Source organism: Sphaerodactylus townsendi, linkage group LG13 (assembly GCF_021028975.2).
Source record: "Sphaerodactylus townsendi isolate TG3544 linkage group LG13, MPM_Stown_v2.3, whole genome shotgun sequence".
Lineage (NCBI taxonomy): Eukaryota > Metazoa > Chordata > Lepidosauria > Squamata > Sphaerodactylidae > Sphaerodactylus > Sphaerodactylus townsendi.
This window is the reverse complement of record NC_059437.1, coordinates 30,817,155-30,836,856: the sequence shown is the minus strand read 5'-3', so window position 1 is coordinate 30,836,856 and position 19,702 is coordinate 30,817,155. Positions and strand designations below refer to the sequence as shown.

The window sequence follows — 19,702 nt, the reverse complement described above, 5'->3', positions numbered from 1 at the left end:
CCAGGATCTGAGCAAACGTTTCATGTTCTGCTCACAGATTGCTCCTTTGCAGCCTTTTCAAGAGAAAAAAAATACTTGGATGGAGGTAAGGAGAAGGCGAATCTAGGCCACCTTGTGCCAGAAGTCTAGGGTTTCCATCCAGCTTATGCATTTCTTCTGGTAACAACCAGTACCTGAATTCCTGATATCTTCAGGAAAGAAGTGAGGTCACTTGTTTTTAAAAGTAACAAGAAAGCACAAATCAGATCACAAATCAGATCTGCATCTGAAGAGAGCTCTGACTTGGGAACGCTCTTGAGGGAATTAATTCTGTTAGTTTCTGAAGTGCCATTAGACTGCTGTCTATTTTGCAAATCAAGTGGGCTAGGCTCACTGAGAATTCTGGGAAACTTTTTAAAGGTGTGGAAACTCAACAAAACATGCTTAACAGTCAGGCCACACACACTAGAAGAGCCTCCTCAGCAGGTATTGTTGAGTGTGGACTCCACACCAATTCTCTGCCAAGTCTGAACAATTTCCTGCCTGTGATTCATGAGGGATGGATTTGACATGGCTGAATACTCAAGAGTTGGGTCAAAATCATCACAAGTGAAGCAAAAAATTCCTGACACACAGATTTCCTATCTCCTTTACGGTTGCAGGCCACAGAGATGCTGAAGTTCTGATCAGGGGGGCAAAGGACCTTCACGAGTGGCTTGGGGGGTGGCATTGGTGAAAAAAATCACTCCACCTCCGTCAGAAAAAATGCAGTTACACCAACCAAATGACATCTTTGGACCAATCCCAAATGTGTATTACTTTTCTAGCTTCCCCACATACAGTACCATGATCTTAACATAGGCAATGGGGGAGGGCGGATTTGTCAAACAGGGAGTACCCAGGAGAGTCCTATGTTCCTCCCATCTGAACCAACCAGGCCAGTAGCCCAATAGCAGACTCTCAAGTGATCCTGCTGAGGTTATTTACAATGCATGAAGGAGTGCAGGAAGATGGGCTAATCTCTTTTGTGAGTTTCTCTGCAAGGCTGGGGCTGAGAACAACCCACCCATGTCAGCTGGTAAGTACACCAGTCCCACCCCGCATGAACTTAACATGGCTTAAGTAAACAGTTCAGCTCCCAACAAGTTGCTACAGCAGAAAGGCAAGGCAAGAGAAAGCGGGCCTGAACAGCTTTATTTTGTTAACTTAATTTCTAAGCCAGCCCCCTTTGTGAAATAATTAAACTCTGGTTAACTGCAGGCACTTTTGACAAACGAGATGAACTGATGGAATAAACCATGAAACATTTATCAGCAGCAATACCTTCGCATCAGCAGAGCGCACCTCAGTGGCTTCTACTCACTCAAATTAATGCCACTACCATCCATGCAATTTTTAATTTGCCAATCACATAATACCAAGAAAAATGACTTGAACAGAAAGCTAGAAGAGAAACAAGTAGTTCAGCTGGTTGAGGCAAAGCTGTTTTAAGAGATGGCCAGGTTCCAGATCCCTCCACATGAGAACTGTATTCCATATAGAACTGGATCAGCACTCCTTATATGGCCTGGAAAACTGCATCCAGCCACTGGGTACTCCACATTTTCCAACTGTTATAACCTGAACAGAATGTACTCAAGAATACCACATCCAACACTCACCTGGAGCTGTGCGTAACATGGGAGGACTCTGCATGGTGGACAAACTGCCTCTTACGAATGCTTGTCTGCCATGACCGGAACCCAGTAGGAAACAACAATGCCACTAAAGAAGAAGAGTTGGGTTTTATACCCCGCTTTCTCTGCCTTTAAGGAGTCTTAAAGCGGCTGACAATTATCTTCCCTTCCCCACAACAGATATCTAGTGAGGCAGGTGAGGCTGAGAGAGTTCAGAGAGAACTGTGACTAACCTAAGGTCACCTAGCAGGCTTCATGTGCAGGAGTGGGGAAACAAACCTGATTTATCAGATTAGAGTCTACTACGCATATGGAGGAGTGGGGCATCAAACCTAGTTCTTCAGGTTAAAGTCTTAACCGCACTGTAGTAGTGCACTGCCGACCCAGCAGTGCCGTAGTAGAACGTTGGGGCCTTAGCCGGACCTGCTTGAGCCTTGCCCGGTTCGCGCTCGCACCCTCCTCATCCCCCCATGAGTCACGGGTCATGAACTGTCTGACTCAATCACCGGGCGCAGGGACAATGGTCTTGCCCCCAGGTGAGGATTAGGCTCAGACGCGTACGCTCCTCTCCGCACGTAGCCAGATGAGATCATGCATCACATGATGATCTCCTGACCTCCCGCTCTCCCGGAACTCCCCCCGGTCCTCCCTCCTATACGCCCCCAATAGGATAACAATAAAAGGTGCCAGGAACCGGCAGGCCGGAAGTCGCTAGGAACCACCGGACCTCCGGTCTCCCAGCTGCTGGCGATCTCCACCAGCTGTTATCTCAGCGTACGTCCTGCGTTCTTACGCTGACGGCGACGGGTGGGCCCCACAAGCTGGTGCGAAACCGGGGAATCCTCGAACCTCCACCCTGCTCACGATCGCGTCGCCTGGGGAAGGGCGGCGATACGAAGTCAGGCTGGATCGGCGCGTCCAGGGACCACCCGTTTGGTATCGCCTGTCCTCTGGATCGGCGCTATCCAGAGATTTCGCAGCGTCCTACGGACACTCTCTGCGTCCGACGGAACACACCGGTGAAAGTATGGGAGCTTGCAAAAGCCAGGGCTTATAGGCGATACGCGTTGGCGAACTTTAAAGCGATTAGCAAGGGAAATCGCGAAGCAGGAGTCCCGGTAAAGAGGGGAAGACTGCGCGCAAATTGGTTTGAGAGAGATTGAAGCTCGAGTGTCCATGGTGACCCAGAGGAGGGACATTGAATCTTAAGGACTGGGAGAAAACATCGAGCACTCTTGGCACAGGGGAGCCTACGCCGCTTGTGATGATACCGTAAACGCTGCACTGACGATGGAGACAATGTTTCTTAGCCATCAGCTACCTGCAGAACCCTATGGCTCCCTTGCTGCATGAGGCGCCCTCCTTTCGATCTTTCACCTTCCAGAATTTCAAGCCCGAGATTTTCTCTATCCACTAAATTGGGCCGCCTGTCCTCCTTCTGCCCCCTGAAAACTCCCTCACCACCCATTTCAAACTCTCCACGCTTCGGCTCAGCCGCCCCCTCTACTGCTCCGCCTTCATTTCCCTGAAGCCACTGCACCTCCGTCAGCATGCGTAATGTGCGGAGTTCAAAACTCTCGCCAGAGCGGTGGTAGCCCAACCCGATCTGCAGAAGAAAACCCTGACCCGAGGAGCGATACCGATATTCTTACATTGTGCCCCGTCCACTTCACAGATACGGGGGGGGGGAGGATTAGGCGTCATCAGCCGGGTTGTCAGCCAAATTACCGCCCCCTAAGCTATAACATCCTTACCGAGCTCCGCCAAAGCAATCGCGGGCCGTAGGAGATCACCTAACCCCTACGTGAGAGGAGGCATGCTGGAAACAAATTGCGTCGCGGGAACCACCTAATGAATGGTTCCAGATGACTGGAAGACCACCTTTAGCATTCTCCTGGAGCCCTGCACAATTTGTGGTCTGGGAAGAGTAGGGGTTCGCCCAAGCAGTGCTTCAACAGAGCAGCCACCTCTGGCGCCTACCGCCCAGCTCAACTTCACCGGTTTTACGATGCTTTTGCCAATCCCAGCGATCAGAATTTGTCCTGCCTGGAGGCCACAAGTTACCCTTCACGATTAAGCCTCTGGAGTGCGCCTATAAGGCATTTGTCAAAGTCCCCAATGCCGGTTAGCCAAACCCAGAGTTTCTCCTCCATCGTGACCAAAAAACCCCCCACAAGAGCCCTATGCTGAATTTGGCCAGACAGGCTCCAGGAAGGCTCAAGGAGGCAGGTAGATAAGCGAGGAGGCCCAAAGCGGCGAACTCCTCATGCCTACCGCCAATGAAGAGCGGCTTCCCGCAGGTGCCGCCAGGAGCAATCCTGGGCCTGGGCAAAAATCCTGAACTGGCCGACATGCTTAAGGCTTGCGCAGGACATCAGTTCCGGGTCCGCCCATACCAAACTAGCCTCCTCGCAGCATGGCACTCTCCACTGGCCGGAGACAGTCTCCAAGGGGACGGCTGCCAAAAGCTTTAACTCGCGGCAGACCGGACGCTTCGAAGGGAGTGTAGGCAGCCCGGTGGGGGGGCCTGCAACCCGATGGAGGAGGAGGTCCTCCCCAGGAAGAGAAGGCCACCTACAAAACCGGTGCCACGTTGCCAGAAGGGCTTCCATTGGAGAAGCTTGACTGCCCGATCCGGGAAACTCCCGCCCGAGTCTCCCAGCCCAGGACCAAGGGAGGGGAGAGTACTAGAGAGCAGACCCAAGCGCCCGAGGCCCCGCCAAACCACCCCCCCTCTTTCTGGAAGTGGCATCACCGGCCGCTGTGCACCCAGCCCATCTCGCTTTAAGTTCCCCGCGAGGGTTCTTGTGGCCCCAACCCAGTATGGCGAAGGCCCATCCCTACGAGGACAATTGGAGGCTAGATGCTGCCAAAAGAGCCTCTGCAGCTGAACAGGGGACGCTGTTCGCCGTCCCCAGTTGATCGACTCCCGCGCAAGGACCCCATCCACCTCAGGGTCTGGACAAACATCCCCACAGGAGCTGCCGCCCGGAATGGCCAGCTGCGGCTCAGCTGATTCTCTTGCCCCATGCGCTGCCAGCTGCCGACCCAATAAAGGCTCTGAGGCCCAGCAGCCAACATGGTAGCAGCCAGCCACCACCGATGCTTAGTGATTGGGGCGCTATATCGGGAGCTCCCGATCCATATCTGGAGCTTCGCCATGGCAGGATGTAAAGTTCAAGGAGCCTGAGTGGACACCCGCAGCTGATGTTACTGTCATCAGAGCAGCCGAGGTAGCCACGAACCGAGTGGCCCGACGAGGGAAACTTGCCCCAGCACATCTGGGGGGGTGGGAGAAGACAAACCCTTGAGCGAGACATCCGCCCAGCTCCACGGTCCAACAACCCAGGGACTTCCGGCGGCGACGCTCACGAGAGTCCATACATCATTTGGACATCCATGTCAATCTCTGGGGAAGGGACCTCATGAGTCCAGGTTCAAAAGCGACTCCTGGTTTTGGGACGGGTGGAAGAGCACGTCACAGGTCGTGGATTGATCCCAATCTTGCCCTCGAGGAAATTATTTTCTAATTTCCGCCCAGAAATCTGTTTCCACCCTCGCCCCTCCCCTTTTGCCCTTTTCCTTCCTGTTTTTTGACCAGTATTAAAGCGCGGGAGGGCCGAATTAACTGACCTTTAAGCCTCCCTGGATTACCAAAATCTGGAGCCCGTCCACAATCACAGTTAGCACTGTCAGGACAGGGCCCCAGTTTAAAAGGGGCTGCCGCCATTATGCCCCTAATACCCACGAGGGGTTGCTGCAAACACTGTAGATCCTCCTCATGATTTTGGGTGGGTGGTGATCATTTTGCCTTACGCTTCATTGAAAAACTTAGCGCCCTTAAGGAAGGCGGTCACCGGTGACGGTAACCAGGATAAGGCTCGATCACAAATTTAGCACCGTAAACTGCACCATTGTAGCCACCAAAGAGTCCGCGGTAAGTGCAACTCCCTTGCAAAGAAACCCCCCCCCCCTTCCTTTTTTTCCTTTGTATGTGAGAATTTGCCTTTAATTGCCGGATTAGCTTCATTCCCGGATGCACCCATCCCCAAAGGTGCTTCCAAAGCCCCCCTTTGTGTTGCTGATTAAACGCATGCATACCCACAATCCCCAGGACCCGTAGCCTGTTCCCTCCCCTCGAGGGGCTCGGACCCACCGCCTTGGCCTTACCCTGATGGCGGCTCAAGCAAATTCCAGCAGCGAATTCCCGCCAGGACGCCTACCTGCCCTCCCTGTCAAACAACTAAAGAAAGAGAGTGTAGTAAAGCTGACTAGGAGGAGGTTGCATTAAAAGCAACCTTCACGGGCTGCAAAACAAGCCTTCTTCGCTTCCCCATATTAAATCTAAACACTACTTTCGATCCCAATCTCCACGCCATCACGGCTCTAGGGCTGAGGCCTGGCGGGACCAGGCCGGTAAACACTGGAAAAGGGGTGTGTGTCGTCCAGTCCTCTTCCTACAGGTTCCCGTGGACTCCGATTTGCCATGACAGGCCAACCCATGGAATGGCTTAGGGGAAAACCAACCCCATCCCGGAGATGGAGCGCATCTCTCTAGAAGGATCCTTATAGCGATCTCAGCTTAGGAGCGCCGTGTAGCAGCCCGGAGCCAACTACGGAGTAGTACGAGGGAGGCGTCAAAGGCGACCACCAGCCAGGCCCCTGGCGCTGCTGCTTTCTTTCAGCCAAGACCACCCAGGGCACGGGGAGCCCTCTATGCATTCTCTCTTGCGATCATCACCGCCAACTCAGCGACCACCATCCTTTGCCTTGCATAGCTCTTGCTGCCCTCCTGCCCGATGGCGATCGGCCCACCCCCTGCGAGCTTTCACCAGACCAACATCTGAGGAGCCAGTTTGCTGCCGGCTGCCAGCGATCTCATCTTTCTGCCTGGGCGGGTACCTGCAGAATTAGAGAACCTGCTAAGCTCCTGCCTGCTCCCGCTCACCAGTCTGCAAACGCGCGAGGAACTTCCCTGGCGGAGTCTGGGCTGGAGCCCCTTCATGAATGCCTCTACATCCATCGGAGATACTCCTATGGCCGCCGACTGAGGGGACTGTCGGTCAAACCCTCCGGCTGGCGGCTCTCTCCCTTGTCACCAAAGACTGTCGCTAACCACCCGAGTCTAACACCTGCGCCCGCATCACCGGCGCAACCCGAGCGAGAAACGGGAACCGGGCCCGATTAAGCGTCGGCATTTCGGCCAGTTGGAACTGCACACGCCGGAGGACATCCCCATGTTAGGAAGCATGTCCTGCTCCCCAGAACAGGTTCTGGACCTGCTTGGGGAAGGGCGTTAACTACATTCAACGCCGACTCCCTGCCGGAACTCTTTGCTGCCTCAGTGCGACCTGCACCATTGTCCATTGTGTCCTACCCCAGGCTCCCACCCGGGGAGCCGGGCCTGCCGCTGCCAGCCGCTCGGCTCTGCCTTCTGATCCCTCCTCAGCCGGGCGGCGATCGCTACGCTCGAAGCCTCTCGAAGGAGTTAGGTCTCCTCGCAACTTCCCTAGTGGGAGTCCCGGACTACGCTTCCTACAATGCACTAAGACTATTGGCGGCTGGCCTGTGTGCCCATCGCGAAGTCCATCAACTCTACCTCCCACTGCTCTGGATGCCCTGGCGCTCCGAGCAGCAGGAACTTTCGATCAAAGCGACCCTAGAACCAATCGATTACGCTATTGATTACTTGTTGTTGTTTACACCACCAAAAGGGTTGTGAGAATGTACATAATATGTGTTGTTTTAATCTTTCTGATAATTCCCAGTTGATTCACATGAAAGTGCGTGAGCTGCAAGAAGTTGTATCTGAAATCTGGAAAGTATGATGTTTTGCCCCATTGGTGGTCAGCCACTCTAAGGAGCTGGCTGCGGGAGGAGGATGGTTGAAGAGTGCTTTATTGTACAGCTCTGCATTGGTTTAATTATTGTGCCTTATTATCCGGATCTTGTTTTACGGATTCAATGCGTGTCTATGTATATGCCTGTAGCACGTGTGCAGAAGCCCCTCGAATTTCCCTTACCCGCAACCCAGAAGTTCTAATGTTACACAAAGCAGCGAATTGGTCCAGACTTGATAGCGAAGCCCGGAGGAGACAAAGCGTCCCTTTAAATGCAAAGCCCCCCTTAGAAGCGTTTAGGCCCCCGTTTTCTAAAATGTAAAAGGAGGAGATGTGAGTAGTGCACTACCCGACCCAGCTAGTGCAGTAGTAGAAGAAAGCGTTAGGGCGTAAGCCGGGACCCTCGCGGCCTGCCGGATTCGCGCCCTTACGCCCCACTCCTCATCCCCATGAGTCCGCGGGTCATGAACTGTCGTGAGCTCTCAATCACGAGCAGGGATGGCTAGATGAAATTCTTGCCCCAGGTGAGGATTGAGGCACCAAGTGGCAAGCCGCAGCTCCTCCATACGTAGCCAGATGAGATCATGCACCATCACATGATGATCTCCCGAGCCTCACACAGCTGGAACTCCGAGATTCCCGGTCCTCCCTCTCGCTCGCCCCCCAATAGGATAACAATAAAGGTGCCAGGAACCGGCAGACGGGAGATTCGCTAGGAACACGGACCTCCGGTCTCCCGCTGCTGGCGATCTCCACCAGATGTTTATCTCAGGCGTCTCGAGTCACCGTTCTTCACGCTGACCCGGCATTAGATTAGAGCTACACCGCACCACTACACAAGCCTTTCAAAATCATGTCCCAACCATAAGTAAGCTTCTGGCTATTCTCCCTGGTGGAGATCCAGAATTCCTTCTGGTAAAAAGGCTCTTCTGGCACCTCCCCACCCAGCCAAGTTCTAATTTTCTGCCTTTGTCAAATGTATGGTAATATGGCAGCAGGGTACACAGTCATACAGTTCCCCCCGGAAAATGAATCAGACTGATCTCTGCCATGCAGACACTACCAAAAGTAAAGTCACCATAGAAAATAGGAACGCCCTAACCCGCCCTGAGCCCTGTGGGGATAGAGTGGGATAAAAATCCAATAAATCAAATCAAATGACCAAGAAATTCAAATTAACTTACAATGCTACACATTTATTTTTGAGAGCCTTTTTTTTGCTCCAGACTTCTCACGTTACTTCACACTAGCATAGAGGATTACTATTAAGTACTGCTGTACCGGACAATACCACTCCCAGAAGCCCAGCTTAATACTGATGCACTAAAAAGAATTCATGGAAGGAAAGCAAGAAAATGTTGCCATAAAGGCCAATAAGCTGCTGTTTAGAAAACTCAAGGGTATATTTCCACTAGAACTGACTATTGATTCTTTTTGTTACGTAAGCTGGATCTCCACTTGGAAGAGAGAAATGGAATCCATCTCTTAGCCTGAAGGAGACCTCAGTTCCATGGACATGACAAATTTAGGAACTACTTCAGTGTTTCTCTTCTAACACTCTTGAAGGGTAGTTAGGTAGACAGGCAAATAGGTGGGATTTTATGACACAGCTGCCTCAAGGCCATATCACATCGTACAAGAGATTATGATACCGACTGCCAGCTCTGTAGCCTAATTATCAGCAAAGTGGTCAATATACATCTGAGGTGTATCAAAGGCCAAGAATTAAAATGCTATAAAAAATAACTGCCTTCACTTTAAAAAAATAAAAGCGCCTAACCCACAGGTTGCAGATTTGTGTCTGTAAAACATTCAGCTAAAAAATAAGACCCTGGTTCAACAGCAAGGGGACAGGTGCAAAGCATACATAGGTACTGGCAGTACAGATGTTATGTCCTATCCTTAGACAAGTCAAGACAATTTCCTGCTTGAAGTTGTGAAGGATGCATTTGATCACAATTGGAATATTGTGTGGAGTTTCTAAACATATGGTAGTACTACTAGACCAATTACACCAACAATTTAGACTTGAGGGGGTGGGGAAGAAAAAGACATGTAGAAAAGGAAGATATTTTTTTTAAAAAAATTAGTGGTTGCATAGCACAAACCTAAGAAAACAACACACCCAAAACTGCAGCTTTCTCCTCTTCAGACATATTTACAAACTGGCTAACTGTTCACAAGTGCACAGGCCTGATTCATTCTGCAACAGTGAGGCTGAACAGTAATCCAAAAGCACCAGTTAATATTCTTATATGTTCCTGCCCATAATACACAGCAGAATGGATCTCCCCTCCCAACACACATACACTTATCCTGCTATTAATGCCAACTGTAAGTCAGCGTGTGAGCTGTCTCCTGCATTTGCAGAAGCAGACAGCTGGAAGTCCCGTAAAAGAGGAACTGAGCACCATTTTTGCCATCTGCCCACTTTCAACAAGCCATGCTTTCAGCGTTAACAATGACACAGCATGGTGTGAGGCAAGACCAAGACCAGGCAACACGTGAGAGGACCACTACCAGCAACACAGCAAAGGAACGCATGGGCTTTCTCCATTTGCTCTAGAGGTCTGGGCGGTTGACGAAATGCTATTTAGATATCCCAGCTTTTCTACCCAATAGGGAGTCAAAGTTGCTTACACCATCATTTTTTTCTTTCTTAACCTCACAACCAGCTTGTAAGTTTGACTGAAAGTAAATGGCCTGAGGTCACCCAACAAGCTTCCACGGCAGATTGGGAATCTGAACCTGAGTTCCCCAGATCCTAGCCTGACATTCAAACAATATACCATGCTGGCTGCATGAGTGCCCTTACTGGTCAAAAAGGCGGTAGCACACAGAAACTAAACAGCCACGGACCGATGCAATAGCCCAACATCAGCTATACCTCCTACAAATCTTAGATAGTATAGCTCACATTCAAGCATAACTCACATTTAAGACAGGTGACATTTCTCTCCAGAGGTGTCATTCAGTATTCCGGATGCATGAATCAGACAAACCCCAACACAGTCAACTTCACTACAAAAGAGTTCCCTACATAAAAAGTAAAGCAGCAGTGCCAGCAACAAGTGAAAACATGCAAGTGATTCCTCTGGGCGAGAAAGTGCCTGAAGCAATGAATGCCTTTTCACTCTGTTGCAAGCCTACTCTGCAGGCAGCATCTCCGTGCAAGGAAATGTCATCCCTTACCTCTACCATACTGGGATGGTCAAAGACTTTATGAAAAGCAGTTTGCGAGAAAGTGGCAAAAACAATTTCCGTGCCTTGTCAAGCACATCAGGTAAGGCAACGGAACAGCCGACAAAGACACAGATTCTCTTTTACACTTCTTCCCCCCCCCCCCCGCCCCTTACCAACCTACTGGCATTCTCCTCTACCATGTGCTTTGATTGTGTGTTCCTGCATTGCAATTCTATGATTCTATCCACCACAATTCTATGATTCTATCCACCACAATTCATTTACTTAATTCATTTATAACTCCACCTTTCTTCCCAGTGAAGTCCCAAAGAAGCTCACATAATTTTTTTTCCTCACAACAACCTGGTGAGGTAGGCTAGACTGAAAGTATCTGACTGCCCAGCTGGCTTCCATGGGAAAGTGGGGAGTCAAACCCAGATCTCCTAGATCCTAGTCCAGCATTCTAACCATTATACCATACAAGCCTCCTCCATTTCCAGCCTCTGTCCACGCACTGTCCAGACAACCACATGACTGGTTACATAAATGAGTAGGAATCACATGAACAAGGAAGATCTACATATTCAGGAAACATCCCTCAACTTGACCAATACTCATGGTCATCTGATTGTATTTCTGTTCTCCTTTTTAAAAATTACCCAATTAAACAAAATAAAAAAATGGACAAAAAGTCAAACAGAGAAGTAAAAGTAAGGAAAAATACCAGAAAATTTTCACAGGAAAAAGACTGATTCCCTCACATGTGCTTTTTCTGTTCAGTTTTTTTTCAATGAAAAACTGGAAAGCATGAGAACACTGAAAATGTCAGTTTCTACACTATGTATTCTTTTTTGGAATTAGAGAAGTGTATTTTAAGATAATTTGTTCTACTTCCTCAAAATGCATAGTTCGAAGATTTCCATGCAAGATTATTCTCAGCCTTGGATAATAACAAGTGGGGAACTCACACAGACTCATCGGGGACACCCCATTTTTCTTTTTCCCACCAGGTCTTTTTTTCCCTTTTCCATAAAACCCCCAGTCTCCTCTTTCCTTGCTTCTTCCTCCCCTTTCCACTCACCACCCAGCCTACCTTTATCTAACAGATAAAACGGAGGATAGGATAATAATATAATCTGTTTTGCTTCCCACTGTGGAAAAAGCCAGAGTGTAAAAGAGGTAAATAAATAATAAACATAAAATAAACATAAACATGGGAGGCAGATAAAAGGTAGGCAGGAGAACGGCTGAAAAAGATAAAATGAGGCGGGGAATGGAGAAAGGATATGGGGATTGCCAGGAGGAGGGAAAGGAGAAATAATGCAGCGAGAGGGATACAGGGGAAAGTGATGTGAACTCCTGCACAAGCCCTTGAGGGTTCCCTACCATGCCTGGCACCACATAATTGTGCCATAGTTTTCCAAGGTAGAGGTTGCCTGGAGGGGGAGGGAAAGACAGAAGGACAGATAAAAAGTAGGTTTGCTGTTACATGGGAAGGAAAAAAGGAAGCAGGAGAATGGGAGAGGATGTGGGGGCTTTCAGGGAAGGAGAAGCGGAAATAGTGGAGAAAGCGGAGAAAATGAGATGCCCCTCACAAGCACCTGTGGGTTTCTACATACTAATAATGAAGTTGGCCAAATCTGAGGATCGTTCAGTCCAGTGACTGGATCTGTGACGGGATAAACACAGATCTTTCTACAAACCTGAAAAGGAGTCCAGGTTTGCAGAAAAATGTGAAGTGGGGGATGCTGAAAGTGTGTGCAACTCGTCCAAAGTTACCCACTGAGCTTCCATAGAAAGATGGGGGTTGAAATCTGGGTGACTGGCTTTCTCTGGCCAGTAATGCATTTTCTTTCCCCTCTATTTTAAAACAAAATTTTATTTTTTCCCCCTCTATTTTAAAACAAAATTTCCTCCCTTTTCTCTCAAATTAAAGAAACTAAGATACAGTATCGTTAAGTAGCGTCAGGAGCAACAGTTTGCTGTTCTCTCTGGTACTAAATATATTTGCAATTGTGGTTGTTGAAAACTCTGGCATTTACATTTTAAAATTTCATAAATATTCTAAGAGCTATAACTCGATATGCTTAATAAGTTATACATAATGCATGTTATGATTTTAATGTTGCAAAATAAGTTTAGGCTTGGTAAATATTGAAAAAACGTTTCAAAATATTGAAAAATGAAAAAAGTTTAGGCTTGGTAAATATTGAAAAGTGTTTCTATTTTTTTCTGGAAAAGCAGGAGGGGGATACTTATGTCTTCAGAGATTCTGAAAATGTTACATCTCTAGATGAGAATAATTCCTAAAATGTTCAGCAGTTTACATCTCTCGGGTGATATATGGACTGGGGGTGATATAAAAGGCATCAGTAGCTAACTGCAGAGCTACTGGAATGCCATCCCGATGCCAGGCTGCCTGGTCACTTCTGCCAAGGGAATACACATGGCCACAGAAAACCATCTGAGGTCTAGTCAGAGCCTTGGGCCATCAAGATCAGTACTGTGTACTCAGACTGGTACTAGTAGGGGTCTGCAACCTGTGGCTGTCCAGATGTTCATGGACTACAATTCCATGTAGCCCCTGCCAGAATGACCAATTGGCCATGTTGGCAGGGGGCTGAGGTGGGAGTAGCCAGTCCATATTTAGCTATCTGAACAACTCCCAATAACTTCTAAAGTTCCAGCAAACAGAAATTTTTCATGACATATACTACCTGACCCTTTTGGCTAAAGATGCCAGGGACCCTCTGCATGCTGAAGAGATGCCGTACTACTGGGCTATGCCATCCACCCCCTGTGTTGGTCCTTGGAGAAGACCAATGCAGCATCACAGGAACTATAAATGCAGCTCCCTTCAGCCTACCAGTCTTAAAAGCAGGTTACCTGGGATTCTTCCCAATTTGGGAAAGAGAAGGATTAAGCATATAACCCCAGAACGGATTTCTGGCTGTCAGAGCTCAGTATGCTAGCTTACAGACGCTCGCTCAGTGGTACCCATTGCTTTACTGAATCTGGCCATGCTTCTACTCCAGAGATCAAGGCAATAAACACACTAAACAATGATTACTTGCCTTATCAGTATAAAAAGGCATTAACCTCGCCTGGGATTCAAGTGAAATAACACCTCTTTTATTTAGCCTGTAATTCATTCACCCAAGCATGCTCAGAGGCTGTAAAGCCTCCATTACAATTGATTCATCATCCTTTACCCTAAAGAGAAGAATATAGATTTTCTCCTGTATCATAAAGAAGCAGCACACAGAACATTCAAGGGCACCTTCAGGGACAGCTGAACCCAGAGAGCTATGTTTGCCCCTGGCGTTCGATTAAAAGGCTCCCAGGGCTGACACGGGCAGCAGTTGCTCTCTGGGTGCCAATCTCGGCTGTACCTGTCGGAGTCCCAGGGATCTTGGATACTAGGCAAGCAGTACAGATTGCTCCTTGGCTGGGCATACACAGCTTCCTGTAAGTGGGATAGAAAGCTACACGTGTAACCATTACAGAGCCACCATATGTGTAGGTTTAAGCCAGAGAGGGAGCCAGAGGCCACTCATACATGAACTACTTACACCCTGTTTCACAGTGGTTTTTTCCAATGGTGTTTTTTATTTGCGCAGGGATTCCCCTCCTATGAAGTGTCCCTAGCTGAACTGTCATTATGCCTGCCTGCTGCTTCATCGTAGTTTCTGTGCAACCACCATTTGGGGAGGTTGCCTGTTGTTTTTCTGCTGTTTTTGGCCAATTGTTAGTTTGCTAGATTATGTCAATTTCTTGTCCTCATGCACTTCCAATAGTCCCCATCCATTTCCAACAGAAGTTCCACCTCCTCTTCAGTACACAGATTAATGGAGCCTACAGGGATATAAAGATTGAGAATTCAGAAAAGAAAACAAACTCTCTCTCTCTCTCAGCTGCTCTCCTATGTGAGGCAAGAACTAAACATAGTTCCTGGGGCCAACAGAGAGCCAACTACAGGAAGTTTAGAATTAGTCCTGCCTCCCAGAGGAATGGGCGGGAATAACCCATCTGTCAGGATGCCCTCCACCTCAGAGAGAGAAAGCTAAATGTATGCTGACCCCCTTTGCTTCCCCTATGAAGGGAAATAAAACACCACACTTTCAGAGCTTTCCAAAACTGCAGGGATTCTCTAATCTGAAGGCAGGGTGATTGCAAAAGAGGGAGAAACATGTGTGTAACCAAGGATCAAATCCAAAGGGAATGTTCACTCAATGCGGAAACCACACGTGCATAAATGGCAAGAATCACCTGCACAGCCAAAACCATACTTCAATTTGGAATGCACCTTGTTGTTGGGCGGGAGGGCTGAGGGGGAAGCTTGAGCCTTAACAAACCATTTTATCTGAACAACACACATCACATGGCTTGTTAAAGCAGAATAGGAAAATTGCTCCTCACCACAGGCAACCAAACAAATGGCTAAATGCAAGCCTTACCCTTAGCCACAAAGGTAAAGTGTTACCTTGGTTGCAAAAATAGAAGATAGCCACATATATGGATGGTGAAATTCAAGGCAGGTAATCTGCGGCCGCAAGTCAGGTCTGAAATAGCCACTAGGCTAAATAGGATACAGATCTAAACTCCAGGGATGGCTTGTTTATCTGGGAACTTTTAGCACTATGGGGCACTTTTAGAACATATTTAGGCAACATTAGTTAAAAGCTACATGAAACTTATTTTGCCCAAGCAGCTTGGAAAATCATTTTGGAAAGTGACCTTATGGTAATCAAGGTAGACATTCCCATGGCCTATCAATATACCTAACAGTTAGGAGAAAAAAACCTGCATCATTCAAACAAGCCACACCACCCACAGACAAGGAACTGTCTTCCGCATACTCACGGTGTGTGTGTGCTATCAAGTCCCACCTGATCTATGGTGACCTCTGGGTTTTCAAGGCAAGAGACATTTAGAGGTGGTTTGCTATTGCCTGCTTCCGAGTGGGCTGAGAGAGTTCTGAGAGAACTGTGACTAGCCCAAGATTACCCAGCAAGCTTGATGTGGAGGAATGGGGAATTGAATCCAATTCTCAAGACTGGAATCCAACGCTCTTAACCACAACACCACACTGGCTCTCACACAGTAGCACCATAGAGACCAAGAAGATTTGCAGGGCACAAGTTCTTGCGAGTTAAACTTCCCCAACTCTCAAAAGCTTATATTCAAAAATCATGTTGTGTCCAAGGTGCTGCTGGACTTTTATCCAAAGCTTTTCAAGTTCATCAAAAGGAGGAAGAAAAATCCAAATTATCTGAGAGCTGAAAACACTCCAGAAGACACACAAAAATGAGAAGACATCTGGGATACCATTAAAGAAAAAATGGAAGCAAGGAGAGAATTGGCCTGCATGGACCCCTAAAACCTGTAATCCTAGTGGCAAACCTATGGCACTCCAGATGTTCATGGACGACAATTCCCATCAAGCCCTGCCAGCATGGCCAATGGAGTGCCATAGGTTCATCACCACTGGAACAGATTTGATGGGATTTCCAAACTGCTCCTTCCCTCAATTCCTCATGAGTTGCTAGCATGTAATTTGGGAATTCAGGGTTAGAGAAATCTCAACCATTATGTCACTGTATCATGTAAATATTTTACAGACGTTCCTTAGAATCTGAAATTACTTTTCTAACTGCAGACAACAGCCTTGTGTGTCAATATGCTGTTGCAAACAGCCTTCCACCACCATAAAAAGAGAATCAATGAAAAAAGGAGGAAATCCTGTAGGTGAAAGGGAAAACTCAAGAGCCACTATCTGAGCTGGATAGTGTCCGACACAGTACCCTTCTAATTAATTTTTCCTACTGGCACAGAGATTGTTGCTGGTACCAGCACCAGCTGAATGACTGCTTTAAAGCTGGCTACTTCAAAAAAGAGAGTGTTTCGCACAGTCATCTTGATTTCTCCTTGGCCCACAGGATCCAGCTCCTGCATCCACCAGGAAGCTTCCTGTTAAAATTCCAGCAGGACACAGTGATTTGCCCTTGCACACCCTTAAGAAATACTGCAGGGATCTTCTCCCCTCCCCCAACTTAAACAGCACGCTATCTTGCTTATCATCGGGGAAATGCAGCTCTGGATTTAAAAATATTACAACTGTTACAAAATCTGCTGGGAAATCACAGACACCATTTTCTTATCTCATCAGTTTGCAATTAACCTCAAGTCAACAGCTTCCCTTGAAAAAAATCTTATTTTAGAAACGGTGTGCCAGTGTGCATTACTCATATAAATGCACTGCGCTTAGGTTTGCAAATAAGGGTGCATATAAATATTTAAAAGCTTAGCTACATGAAACTGCAGAACTATTCCATAACGTACCTTTTTATGAAATATCGTAGCAAAAGTGTAGAAGCACTGACTATAAAATAAGTAAACTTTAATGAAAAACCCGAATATATCCCAGTTTGGGGGAGGGGGTTATATTAACAATAATGTCTGTGATGAGGATGAGATGATTAAATAGTCTAAAAAAGGGATATACTGCAAAGTTCAGGAAGCCAGTGCCAAAATTCTCTCAGCATACACAAACCTAAAAGGAACAAGTTCTTTCCAAGCCAAATATTGAGATCAACCCAAAACTTTCTAGCATGACTGCAAACCTCACTTCAACACTGCACCCTAAAAAGTGGGAAACAGAATGAGAGCTTTTCTTCCCAGTATGCAAGGAAACATCTCTGGCAGTGGAGAAGCCTGCTGAACAGAACTGGAGAGCAAAGACTATACAATCCAACATGATTCTGGAAATGTTCCTACAACATAAAGTGTTGCTTGCTACAGAGCAACTTTCTTTCCAGATGGGTAACTCATTTGTTCTCCAGTTGTTTACAAAGAAGATGGTCACTTTGCTCCCTTTTGCTGGCCCACTAGAAGAAAAAATCTATGTATCCCCTGAACATGTAAAAGGAATAGTAGCCCAAATCTCAGCCCAGCCACAAGTTTATAGGGTAGTTTAAGGTAAACCACACACAATCACATAATATAAAAGGGACTACCTTACATGGAAGTCATACAATAAAAATAATACTTCATGCATAGGGCTTATCCCAAGAGCTGCAACACTGGTGTTATTTTACAAAGTGTACACAACTTTTTTATTAAATTAATATACCAAACAATTTACATAAGACTCAAGACACAACAAAAGCCAAATTAAACCACCACACCAACCCAGGACCCAACAAACACACTGAACAAACTAACTAGAACCACCCATGACTTTCATAACAGGAGCAATAGTAGTTTTACTGAAGGCACAAAAGGTTTTTAAAAGGTAGTAGGTGAACAGATGTAAGGAAGATATTCCCCAGACAGGTTGCCCTATTAGGGAAGATCCTTCTCTGGTAGCCCCCACCTGGTTTCAGGGGCTGGGGGTACCAGGAGGAACATTTCAGCCAGTAGTCAAAACTAAGAGGCAAGTCTCTAATGGAATGGAGGTCCTAACTCCCAGGCCATTTAGGGCTTTCCTAGTCAAAATTAGTTCTTCCAACCGGGCTCAGAAACAAACTAGAAGCAGCCTCATAATGCATGTCAATTTCTATCCCAGCACTGCACCTCAGACTTGACCCCAAACAGGCACAAATACATTAAATACAGTAAGTTCTCCTCTCCCTTCCCACCACAGTCATATTCAGTCCAAATTTAGTTAGTACATTCCTTGAAGCAGGGTCTGGTTTTTCCCGGGGGGAGGGAGTTGCTTATGTATCACCTTATGCAAAGTATACATTAATAAAACTCAAATAAGTAGCATTTTATTAGCAGCCGCCCTGTCAACACATTATATACAAGCCTATAAAGCCAGAATTCACCTCCAGACCCAGAGATTTAAGAGCAACAACCACGTGTAGGGGGACCACAACACATTTTCCAAAGGGCAGAACCTCTGCCCGCCCCCCCAATTCAGTCGGGGGGAGCTCCCAGGCAAACTATTCCCACCCACCCCAACATTCTGAGGTGGAAGACAGGATGCCAACCTCCCTCTCCCCACTGGAGACCAGCACCGGCCAATCATATCCCGCAGTTTTCTCGAAACAAGCTGATCCAATACGCAAAGGCCTCCCAAAAGCCCCCCTCCTCCAGCCAATCACGGAGGAAGACACAGAGCGGCCCTCCCTTTCTCGTTACAACGAGCGCCTTCTCAGTCGTCGCCGCCGCTGTCTCACCCGCGTTCGCTGCCACTAAGCCCGCCAACGAGGCGGTATCCCGGCCGCAGAGGACCGGCCAAACCGCCTCTTCGCCTCGTCTTTTCCTGCGGCGACGGCTGCAGCGGCTGCGGGAGCTTTTCAAAAGTCCTCCCGAGTCCGGAATCGGGAGCCCCGCCCCCTTTTCCTTTCGCCCCGCCCTCTTGCGTCACCGAGATGGCGGGAGTCGGATTCTTCTGCGCTTGCGCGAGATTGGAGGAAGTGGAGAGAGGAGGGAAAGTAGGATGGAAAGAGGCATGAGCCCCGCCTCTCTTAGGAAGCCAAGAGGAAAGCCGAGGTGGGAGGTTTACAGCTGCGGAACTTTTGAACTGAAGTGCCATTTTGCTAGGTTGAGCATTGCAGCTCAGGGGTTGGTTCAGAAAGTCCTGGGCTTAGCGTCTCTGTGGAACGGGACTGGAAATGCCACGCCCTTAACCCTTGCAGGGCCACTTCCAGTTGAAGTAGGTGGACCCTTGGTCTAACTCAGTAAAAAGCAACTTCATAATTAGGCATGTAGAGTCCCAGGTTCCATTCTCTTGGGGCATGTAGGAGGTCCCAAGTTCAATTTTCTTGGCATCTTTAGTTGAAAATAAGGTCCCGAAGATCTAAGTACCTGGGCCAGTACTGTCAATTACAGCAAAGAATAAATGGACCTTTCATTTCATTTGCTTGTACCTGAGTGGTAGAGCACCTGTTTTGCATATGCACAAAGTCCAAGTTGTGGACCCTTGTTTAAAGATCTCAAGTAGCTCAGCCAGGAGAAACTTCTGCCTCGCCACTGTGGACAGCTACTACCTAACACAGCGGACACTGCTAGGTGTTC

The 19,702-nt window shown here is 47.8% G+C and overlaps 1 protein-coding gene across 4 annotated transcripts in view; it reads right to left on the bottom strand.

Annotated features, from left to right (window-relative positions):
* The window catches only part of KLHL13 (kelch like family member 13), an 84,234-nt gene extending 65,225 nt beyond the window's left edge, over nt 1-19,009 (bottom strand). For all 4 annotated transcript variants that reach the window (XM_048514477.1, XM_048514480.1, XM_048514479.1 and 1 more), the window contains exon 1: nt 18,862-19,009. The gene's annotated coding sequence lies outside the window, so the exon portion shown is untranslated. The remainder of the gene's footprint in view (nt 1-18,861) is intronic.
* Nucleotides 19,010-19,702: the final 693 nt, after the last annotated feature.